Genomic DNA, 12,001 nt, shown 5'->3' on the forward strand with positions numbered 1-12,001 from the left:
GTATCCCGAAACCCGAGCCATGTCTCGGGCGATATCCAAAAACTCGGGACATGTATTGGGTCTAGAGATCATCAGTTCAAAAAGTACCTACTTGCACCCACTGGGGTGAACCACTCAAGAACTCCATGTACCAGAGTCCCGAGGGGCGATCCGGAGGAGAGGCTAGCGGTGTGCGGTCCATTGCGATGGTTTCTACAAATTGGCTCCCTTGAGCTTTGAGCCGACGGGCTCCTGGACGACGCACCTGCGTGCCGGTTCGGGCATCGAGGCCATTGACGGTTGTTTGGCGGCCTTCTCTTCCACCCCTAACTAATTTCTCTACTGATGAAGGAAGTTATCCCGAAACCCGAGCAATGTCTCGGGCGATATCCAAAAACCCGGGACATGTATCGGGTCTAGAGATAATCAGTTCAACAATTACCTACTTGCACCCACTGGGGTGAACCACTCAATACCTCCATGTACCAGAGTCCCGAGGGGCAATCCGGAGAAGAGGCTAGCGGTGTGCGGTCCATTGCGATGGTTTCTTCAAATTGGCTCCCTTGAGCTTTGAGCCGACGGGCTCCTGGACGACGCACCTGCGTGCCGGTTCGGGCATCGAGGCCATTGACGGTTGTTTGGCGGCCTTCTCTTTCACCCCTAACTATTTTCTCTACTGATGAGGGAAGTTATCCCGAAACCCGAGCCATGTCTAGGGCGATATCCAAAAACCCGGGACATGTATCGGGTCTAGAGATCATCAGTTCAACAAGTACCTACTTGCACCCACTGGGGTGAACCACTCAAAAACTCCATGTACCAGAGTCCCGAGGGGCGATCCGGAGGAGAGGCTAGCGGTGTGCGGTCCATTGCGATGGTTTCTACAAATTGGCTCCCTTGAGCTTTGAGCCGACGAGCTCCTGGATGACGCACCTCCGTGCCGGTTCGGGCATCGAGGCCATTGACGGTTGTTTGGCGGCCTTCTCTTCCACCCCTAACTATTTTCTCTACTGATGAGGGAAGTTATCCCGAAACCCGAGCCATGTCTCGGGTGATATCCAAAAACCCGGGACATGTATCGGGTCTAGAGATCATCAGTTCAACAAGTACTTACTTGCACTTACTGGGGTGAACCACTCAAGAACTCCATGTACCAGAGTCCCGAGGGGCGATCCGGAGGAGAGGCTAGCGGTGTGCGGTCCATTGCGATGGTTTCTACAAATTGGCTCCCTTGAGCTTTGAGCCGACGGGCTCCTGGACGACGCACCTGCGTGCCGGTTCGGGCATCGAGGCCATTGACGGTTGTTTGGCGGCCTTCTCTTCCACCCCTAACTAATTTCTCTACTGATGAAGGAAGTTATCCCGAAACCCGAGCAATGTCTCGGGCGATATCCAAAAACCCGGGACATGTATCGGGTCTAGAGATAATCAGTTCAACAATTACCTACTTGCACCCACTGGGGTGAACCACTCAATACCTCCATGTACCAGAGTCCCGAGGGGCAATCCGGAGAAGAGGCTAGCGGTGTGCGGTCCATTGCGATGGTTTCTTCAAATTGGCTCCCTTGAGCTTTGAGCCGACGGGCTCCTGGACGACGCACCTGCGTGCCGGTTCGGGCATCGAGGCCATTGACGGTTGTTTGGCGGCCTTCTCTTTCACCCCTAACTATTCTCTCTACTGATGAGGGAAGTTATCCCGAAACCCGAGCCATGTCTAGGGCGATATCCAAAAACCCGGGACATGTATCGGGTCTAGAGATCATCAGTTCAACAAGTACCTACTTGCACCCACTGGGGTGAACCACTCAAAAACTCCATGTACCAGAGTCCCGAGGGGCGATCCGGAGGAGAGGCTAGCGGTGTGCGGTCCATTGCGATGGTTTCTACAAATTGGCTCCCTTGAGCTTTGAGCCGACGAGCTCCTGGACGACGCACCTCCGTGCCGGTTCGGGCATCGAGGCCATTGACGGTTGTTTGGCGGCCTTCTCTTCCACCCCTAACTATTTTCTCTACTGATGAGGGAAGTTATCCCGAAACCCGAGCCATGTCTCGGGTGATATCCAAAAACCCGGGACATGTATCGGGTCTAGAGATCATCAGTTCAACAAGTACTTACTTGCACTTACTGGGGTGAACCACTCAAGAACTCCATGTACCAGAGTCCCGAGGGGCGATCCGGAGGAGAGGCTAGTGGTGTGCGGTCCATTGCGATGGTTTCTACAAATTGGCTCCCTTGAGCTTTGAGCCGATGGGCTCCTGGACGATGCACCTGTGTGCCGGTTCGGGCATCGAGGCCATTGACGGTTGTTTGGCGGCCTTCTCTTCCACCCCTATTTTCTCTACTGATGAGGGAAGGTATCCCAAAACCCGAGCCATGTCTCGGGCGATATCCAAAAACCCGGGACATGTATCGGGTCTAGAGATCATCAGTTCAACAAGTACCTACTTGCACCCACTGGGGTGAACCACTCAAGAACTCCATGTACCAGAGTCCCAAGGGGCGATCTGGAGTAGAGGCTAGCGGTCTGCGGTCCATTGCGATGGTTTCTACAAATTGGCTCCCTTGAGCTTTGAGCCGACGGGCTCCTGGACAACGCACCTGCGTGCCGGTTCGGGCATCAAGGCCATTGACAGTTGTTTGGCGGCCTTCTCTTCCACCCCTAACTATTTTCTCTACTGATGAGGGAAGTTATCCCGAAACCAGAGCCATGTCTCGGGCGATATGCCAAAACCCGGGACATGTATCGGGTCTAGAGATCATCAGTTCAACAAGTACCTACTTGCACCCACTGGGGTGAACCACTCAAGAACTCCATGTACCAGAGTCCCGAGGGGCGATCCGGAGGAGAGGGTAGCGGTGTGCGGTCCATTGCGATGGTTTCTACAAATTGGCTCCCTTGAGCTTTGAGCCGACGGGCTCCTGGACGACGCACCTGCGTGCCGGTTTGGACATCGAGGCCATTGACGGTTGTTTGGCGGCCTTCTCTACCACCCCTAACTATTTTCTCTACTAATGAGGGAAGTTATCCCGAAACCCGAGCCATGTCTCGGGCGATATCCCAAAACCCGGGACATGTATCGGGTCTAGAGATCATCAGTTCAACAAGTACCTACTTGCACCCACTGGGCTGAACCACTCAAGAACTCCATGTACCAGAGTCCCGAGGGCGATCCGGAGGAGAGGCTAGCGGTGTGTGGTCCAATGGGATGGTTTCTCCAAATTGGCTCCCTTGAGCTTTGAGCCGACGGAATCCTGGACGACGCACCTGCGTTGCGGTTCGGGCATCGAGGCCATTGACGGTTGTTTGGCGGCCTTCTCTTCCACCCCGTAACTATTTTCTCTACTGATGAGGGAAGTGATCCCGAAACCCGAGCCATGTCTCGGGCGATATCCAAAAACCCGGGACATGTATCGGGTCTAGAGATCATCAGTTCAACAAGTACCTACTTGCACCCACTGGGGTGAACCACTCAAGAACTCCATGTACCAGAGTCCCGAGGGGCGATCCGGAGGAGAGGCTAGCGGTGTGCGGTCCATTGCGATGGTTTCTACAAATTTGTTCCCTTGAGCTTTGAGCCGACTGGCTCCTGGACGACGCACCTGCGTGCCGGTAAGGGCATCGAGGCCATTGACGGTTGTTTGGCGGCCTTCTCTTCCACCCCTAACTATTTTCTCTACTGATGAGGGAAGTTATCCCGAAACCCGAGCCATGTCTCGGGCGATATCCAAAAACCCGGGACATGTATCGGGTCTAGAGATCATCAGTTCAACAAGTACCTACTTGCACCCACTGGGGTGAAGCACTCAAGAACTCCATGTACCAGAGTCCCGAGGGGTGATCCGGAGGAGAGGCTAGCGGTGTGTGGTCCATTGCGATGGTTTCTACAAATTGGCTCCCTTGAGCTTTGAGCCGACGGGCTCCTGGACGACGCACCTGCGTGCCGGTAAGGGCATCGAGGCCATTGACGGTTGTTTGGCGGCCTTCTCTTCCACCCCTAACTATTTTCTCTACTGATGAGGGAAGTTATCCCGAAACCAGAGCCATGTCTCAGGCGATATCCCAAAACCCGGGACATGTATCGGGTCTAGAGATCATCAGTTCAACAAGTACCTACTTGCACCCACTGGGGTGAACCACTCAAGAACTCCATGTACCAGAGTCCCGAGGGGCGATCCGGAGGAGAGGCTAGCGGTGTGCGGTCCATTGCGATGGTTTCTACAAATTTGTTCCCTTGAGCTTTGAGCCGACTGGCTCCTGGACGACGCACCTGCGTGCCGGTAAGGGCATCGAGGCCATTGACGGTTGTTTGGTGGCCTTCTCTTCCACCCCTAACTATTTTCTCTACTGATGAGGGAAGTTATCCCGAAACCCGAGCCATGTCTCGGGCGATATCCAAAAACCCGGGACATGTATCGGGTCTAGAGATCATCAGTTCAACAAGTACCTACTTGCACCCACTGGGGTGAAGCACTCAAGAACTCCATGTACCAGAGTCCCGAGGGGCGATCCGGAGGAGAGGCTAGCGGTGTGTGGTCCATTGCGATGGTTTCTACAAATTGGCTCCCTTGAGCTTTGAGCCGACGGGCTCCTGGACGACGCACCTGCGTGCCGGTAAGGGCATCGAGGCCATTGACGGTTGTTTGGCGGCCTTCTCTTCCACCCCTAACTATTTTCTCTACTGATGAGGGAAGTTATCCCGAAACCCGAGCCATGTCTCGGGCGATATCCAAAAACCCGGGACATGTATCGGGTCTAGAGATCATCAGTTCAACAAGTACCTACTTGCACCCACTGGGGTGAACCACTCAAGAACTCCATGTACCAGAGTCCCGAGGGGCGATCCGGAGGAGAGGCTAGCGGTGTGCGGTCCATTGCGATGGTTTCTACAAATTGGCTCCCTTGAGCTTTGAGCCGACGGGCTCCTGGACGACGCACCTGCGTGCCGGTTTGGGCATCGAGGCCATTGACGGTTGTTTGGCGGCCTTCTCTTCCACCCCTAACTATTTTCTCTACTGATGAGGGAAGTTATCCCGAAACCCGAGCCATGTCTCGGGCGATATCCCAAAACCCGGGACATGTATCGGGTCTAGAGATCATCAGTTCAAAAAGTACCTACTTGCACCCACTGGGGTGAACCACTCAAGAACTCCATGTACCAGAGTCCCGAGGGGCGATCCGGAGGAGAGGCTAGCGGTGTGCGGTCCATTGCGATGGTTTCTACAAATTGGCTCCCTTGAGCTTTGAGCCGACGGGCTCCTGGACGATGCACCTGCGTGCCCGTTCGGGCATTGAGGCCATTGACGGTTGTTTGGCGGCCTTCTCTTCCACTACTAACTATTTTCTCTACTGATGAGGGAAGTTATCCCGAAACCCGAGCCATGTCTCGGGCGATATCCAAAAACCAGGGGACATGTATCGGGTCCAGAGATCATCAGTTCAACAAGTACCTACTTGCACCCACTGGGGTGAAGCACTCAAGAACTCCATGTACCAGAGTCCCGAGGGGTGATCCGGAGGAGAGGCTAGCGGTGTGTGGTCCATTGCGATGGTTTCTACAAATTGGCTCCCTTGAGCTTTGAGCCGACGGGCTCCTGGACGACGCACCTGCGTGCCGGTAAGGGCATCGAGGCCATTGACGGTTGTTTGGCGGCCTTCTCTTCCACCCCTAACTATTTTCTCTACTGATGAGGGAAGTTATCCCGAAACCCGAGCCATGTCTCGGGCGATATCCAAAAACCCGGGACATGTATCGGGTCTAGAGATCATCAGTTCAACAAGTACCTACTTGCACCCACTGGGGTGAACCACTCAAGAACTCCATGTACCAGAGTCCCGAGGGGCGATCCGGAGGAGAGGCTAGCGGTGTGCGGTCCATTGCGATGGTTTCTACAAATTGGCTCCCTTGAGCTTTGAGCCGACGGGCTTCTGGACGACGCACCTGCATGCCGGTTCGGGCATTGAGGCCATTGACGGTTATTTGGCGGCCTTCTCTTCCACCCCTAACTATTTTCTCTACTGATGAGGGAAGTTATCCCGAAACCCGAGCCATGTCTCGGGCGATATCCAAAAACCCGGGACATGTATCGGGTCTAGAGATCATCAGTTCAACAAGTACCTACTTGCACCCACAGGGGTGAACCACTCAAGAACTCCATGTACCAGAGTCCCGAGGGGCAATCCGGAGGAGAGGCTAGCGGTGTGCGGTCCATTGCGATGGCTTCTACAAATTGGCTCCCTTGAGCTTTGAGCTGACGGGCTCCTGGACGTTGCACCTGCGTGCCGGTTCGGGCATCGAGGCCATTGACGGTTGTTTGGCGGCCTTCTTTTCCACCCCTAACTATTTTCTCTACTGATGAGGGAAGTTATCCCGAAACCCGAACCATGTCTCGGGCGATATCCAAAAACCCGGGACATGTATCGGGTCTAGAGATCATCAGTTCAACAAGTACCTACTTGCACCCACTGGGGTGAACCACTCAAGAACTCCATGTACCAGAGTCCCGAGGGGCGATCCGGAGGAGAGGCTAGCGGTGTGCGGTCCATTGCGATGGTTTCTACAAATTTGTTCCCTTGAGCTTTGAGCCGACTGGCTCCTGGACGACGCACCTGCGTGCCGGTAAGGGCATCGAGGCCATTGACGGTTGTTTGGCGGCCTTCTCTTCCACCCCTAACTATTTTCTCTACTGATGAGGGAAGTTATCCCGAAACCCGAGCCATGTCTCGGGCGATATCCAAAAACCCGGGACATGTATCGGGTCTAGAGATCATCAGTTCAACAAGTACCTACTTGCACCCACTGGGGTGAAGCACTCAAGAACTCCATGTACCAGAGTCCCGAGGGGTGATCCGGAGGAGAGGCTAGCGGTGTGTGGTCCATTGCGATGGTTTCTACAAATTGGCTCCCTTGAGCTTTGAGCCGACGGGCTCCTGGACGACGCACCTGCGTGCCGGTAAGGGCATCGAGGCCATTGACGGTTGTTTGGCGGCCTTCTCTTCCACCCCTAACTATTTTCTCTACTGATGAGGGAAGTTATCCCGAAACCAGAGCCATGTCTCTGGCGATATCCCAAAACGCGGGACATGTATCGGGTCTAGAGATCATCAGTTCAACAAGTACCTACTTGCACCCACTGGGGTGAACCACTCAAGAACTCCATGTACCAGAGTCCCGAGGGGCGATCCGGAGGAGAGGGTAGCGGTGTGCGGTCCATTGCGATGGTTTCTACAAAGAGCTTTGAGCCGACGGGCTCCTGGACGACGCACCTGCGTGCCGGTTTGGGCATCGAGGCCATTGACGGTTGTTTGGCGGCCTTCTCTACCACCCCTAACTATTTTCTCTACTGATGAGGGAAGTTATCCCGAAACCCGAGCCATGTCTCGGGCGATATCCCAAAACCCGGGACATGTATCGGGTCTAGAGATCATCAGTTCAACAAGTACCTACTTGCACCCACTGGGCTGAACCACTCAAGAACTCCATGTACCAGAGTCCCGAGGGCGATCCGGAGGAGAGGCTAGCGGTGTGTGGTCCAATGGGATGGTTTCTACAAATTGGCTCCCTTGAGCTTTGAGCCGACTGGCTCCTGGACGACGCACCTGCGTGCCGGTAAGGGCATCGAGGCCATTGACGGTTGTTTGGCGGCCTTCTCTTCCACCCCTAACTATTTTCTCTACTGATGAGGGAAGTTATCCCGAAACCCGAGCCATGTCTCGGGCGATATCCAAAAACCCGGGACATGTATCGGGTCTAGAGATCATCAGTTCAACAAATACCTACTTGCACCCACTGGGGTGAAGCACTCAAGAACTCCATGTACCAGAGTCCCGAGGGGCGATCCGGAGGAGAGGCTAGCGGTGTGTGGTCCATTGCGATGGTTTCTACAAATTGGCTCCCTTGAGGTTTGAGCCGACCGGCTCCTGGACGACGCACCTGCGTGCCGGTAAGGGCATCGAGGCCATTGACGGTTGTTTGGCGGCCTTCTCTTCCACCCCTAACTATTTTCTCTACTGATGAGGGAAGTTTTCCCGAAACCCGAGCCATGTCTCGGGCGATATCCAAAAACCCGGGACATGTATCGGGTCTAGAGATCATCAGTTCAACAAGTACCTACTTGCACCCACTGGGGTGAACCACTCAAGAACTCCATGTACCAGAGTCCCGAGGGGCGATCCGGAGGAGAGGCTAGCGGTGTGCGGTCCATTGCGATGGTTTCTACAAATTGGCTCCCTTGAGCTTTGAGCCGACGGGCTCCTGGACGACGCACCTGCGTGCCGGTTTGGGCATCGAGGCCATTGACGGTTGTTTGGCGGCCTTCTCTTCCACCCCTAACTATTTTCTCTACTGATGAGGGAAGTTATCCCGAAACCCGAGCCATGTCTCGGGCGATATCCCAAAACCCGGGACATGCATCGGGTCTAGAGATCATCAGTTCAACAAGTACCTACTTGCACCCACTGGGGTGAACCACTCAAGAACTCCATGTACCAGAGTCCCGAGGGGCGATCCGGAGGAGAGGCTAGCGGTGTGCGGTCCATTGCGATGGTTTCTACAAATTGGCTCCCTTGAGCTTTGAGCCGACGGGCTCCTGGACGATGCACCTGCGTGCCCGTTCGGGCATTGAGGCCATTGACGGTTGTTTGGCGGCCTTCTCTTCCACTACTAACTATTTTCTCTACTGATGAGGGAAGTTATCCCGAAACCCGAGCCATGTCTCGGGCGATATCCAAAAACGAGGGGACATGTATCGGGTCCAGAGATCATCAGTTCAACAAGTACCTACTTGCACCCACTGGGGTGAACCACTCAAGAACTCCATGTACCAGAGTCCCGAGGGGCGATCCGGAGGAGAGGCTAGCGGTGTGCGGTCCATTGCGATGGTTTCTACAAATTGGCTCCCTTGAGCTTTGAGCCGACGGGCTTCTGGACGACGCACCTGCATGCCGGTTCGGGCATTGAGGCCATTGACGGTTATTTGGCGGCCTTCTCTTCCACCCCTAACTATTTTCTCTACTGATGAGGGAAGTTATCCCGAAACCCGAGCCATGTCTGGGGCGATATCCAAAACCCCGGGACATGTATCGGGTCTAGAGATCATCAGTTCAACAAGTACCTACTTGCACCCACTGGGGTGAACCACTCAAGAACTCCATGTACCAGAGTCCCGAGGGGCAATCCGGAGGAGAGGCTAGCGGTGTGCGGTCCATTGCGATGGCTTCTACAAATTGGCTCCCTTGAGCTTTGAGCTGACGGGCTCCTGGACCATGCACCTGCGTGCCGGTTCGGGCATCGACGCCATTGACGGTTGTTTGGCGGCCTTCTCTTCCACCCCTAACTATTTTCTCTACTGATGAGGGAAGTTATCCCGAAACCCGAACCATGTCTCGGGCGATATCCAAAAACCCGGGACATGTATCGGGTCTAGAGATCATCAGTTCAACAAGTACCTACTTGCACCCACTGGGGTGAACCACTCAAGAACTCCATGTACCAGAGTCCCGAGGGGCGATCCGGAGGAGAGGCTAGCGGTGTGCGGTCCATTGCGATGGTTTCTACAAATTTGTTCCCTTGAGCTTTGAGCCGACTGGCTCCTGGACGACGCACCTGCGTGCCGGTAAGGGCATCGAGGCCATTGACGGTTGTTTGGCGGCCTTCTCTTCCACCCCTAACTATTTTCTCTACTGATGAGGGAAGTTATCCCGAAACCCGAGCCATGTCTCGGGCGATATCCAAAAACCCAGGACATGTATCGGGTCTAGAGATCATCAGTTCAACAAGTACCTACTTGCACCCACTGGGGTGAAGCACTCAAGAACTCCATGTACCAGAGTCCCGAGGGGTGATCCGGAGGAGAGGCTAGCGGTGTGTGGTCCATTGCGATGGTTTCTACAAATTGGCTCCCTTGAGCTTTGAGCCGACGGGCTCCTGGACGACGCACCTGCGTGCCGGTAAGGGCATCGAGGCCATTGACGGTTGTTTGGCGGCCTTCTCTTCCACCCCTAACTATTTTCTCTACTGATGAGGGAAGTTATCCCGAAACCAGAGCCATGTCTCGGGCGATATCCCAAAACCCGGGACATGTATCGGGTCTAGAGATCATCAGTTCAACAAGTACCTACTTGCACCCACTGGGGTGAACCACTCAAGAACTCCATGTACCAGAGTCCCGAGGGGCGATCCGGAGGAGAGGGTAGCGGTGTGCGGTCCATTGCGATGGTTTCTACAAATTGGCTCCCTTGAGCTTTGAGCCGACGGGCTCCTGGACGACGCACCTGCGTGCCGGTTTGGGCATTGAGGCCATTGACGGTTGTTTGGCGGCCTTCTCTACCACCCCTAACTATTTTCTCTACTGATGAGGGAAGTTATCCCGAAACCCGAGCCATGTCTCGGGCGATATCCCAAAACCCGGGACATGTATCGGGTCTAGAGATCATCAGTTCAACAAGTACCTACTTGCACCCACTGGGGTGAACCACTCAAGAACTCCATGTACCAGAGTCCCGAGGGGCGATCCGGAGGAGAGGGTAGCGGTGTGCGGTCCATTGCGATGGTTTCTACAAAGAGCTTTGAGCCGACGGGCTCCTGGACGACGCACCTGCGTGCCGGTTTGGGCATCGAGGCCATTGACGGTTGTTTGGCGGCCTTCTCTACCACCCCTAACTATTTTCTCTACTGATGAGGGAAGTTATCCCGAAACCCGAGCCATGTCTCGGGCGATATCCCAAAACCCGGGACATGTATCGGGTCTAGAGATCATCAGTTCAACAAGTACCTACTTGCACCCACTGGGCTGAACCACTCAAGAACTCCATGTACCAGAGTCCCGAGGGCGATCCGGAGGAGAGGCTAGCGGTGTGTGGTCCAATGGGATGGTTTCTACAAATTGGCTCCCTTGAGCTTTGAGCCGACTGGCTCCTGGACGACGCACCTGCGTGCCGGTAAGGGCATCGAGGCCATTGACGGTTGTTTGGCGGCCTTCTCTTCCACCCCTAACTATTTTCTCTACTGATGAGGGAAGTTATCCCGAAACCCGAGCCATGTCTCGGGCGATATCCAAAAACCCGGGACATGTATCGGGTCTAGAGATCATCAGTTCAACAAATACCTACTTGCACCCACTGGGGTGAAGCACTCAAGAACTCCATGTACCAGAGTCCCGAGGGGCGATCCGGAGGAGAGGCTAGCGGTGTGTGGTCCATTGCGATGGTTTCTACAAATTGGCTCCCTTGAGGTTTGAGCCGACCGGCTCCTGGACGACGCACCTGCGTGCCGGTAAGGGCATCGAGGCCATTGACGGTTGTTTGGCGGCCTTCTCTTCCACCCCTAACTATTTTCTCTACTGATGAGGGAAGTTTTCCCGAAACCCGAGCCATGTCTCGGGCGATATCCAAAAACCCGGGACATGTATCGGGTCTAGAGATCATCAGTTCAACAAGTACCTACTTGCACCCACTGGGGTGAACCACTCAAGAACTCCATGTACCAGAGTCCCGAGGGGCGATCCGGAGGAGAGGCTAGCGGTGTGCGGTCCATTGCGATGGTTTCTACAAATTGGCTCCCTTGAGCTTTGAGCCGACGGGCTCCTGGACGACGCACCTGCGTGCCGGTTTGGGCATCGAGGCCATTGACGGTTGTTTGGCGGCCTTCTCTTCCACCCCTAACTATTTTCTCTACTGATGAGGGAAGTTATCCCGAAACCCGAGCCATGTCTCGGGCGATATCCCAAAACCCGGGACATGCATCGGGTCTAGAGATCATCAGTTCAACAAGTACCTACTTGCACCCACTGGGGTGAACCACTCAAGAACTCCATGTACCAGAGTCCCGAGGGGCGATCCGGAGGAGAGGCTAGCGGTGTGCGGTCCATTGCGATGGTTTCTACAAATTGGCTCCCTTGAGCTTTGAGCCGACGGGCTCCTGGACGATGCACCTGCGTGCCCGTTCGGGCATTGAGGCCATTGACGGTTGTTTGGCGGCCTTCTCTTCCACTACTAACTATTTTCTCTACTGATGAGGGAAGTTA

The sequence above is a fragment of the Lissotriton vulgaris genome, chromosome 12 (assembly GCF_964263255.1).
Source record: "Lissotriton vulgaris chromosome 12, aLisVul1.2, whole genome shotgun sequence".
Taxonomy (NCBI): Eukaryota; Metazoa; Chordata; class Amphibia; order Caudata; family Salamandridae; genus Lissotriton; species Lissotriton vulgaris.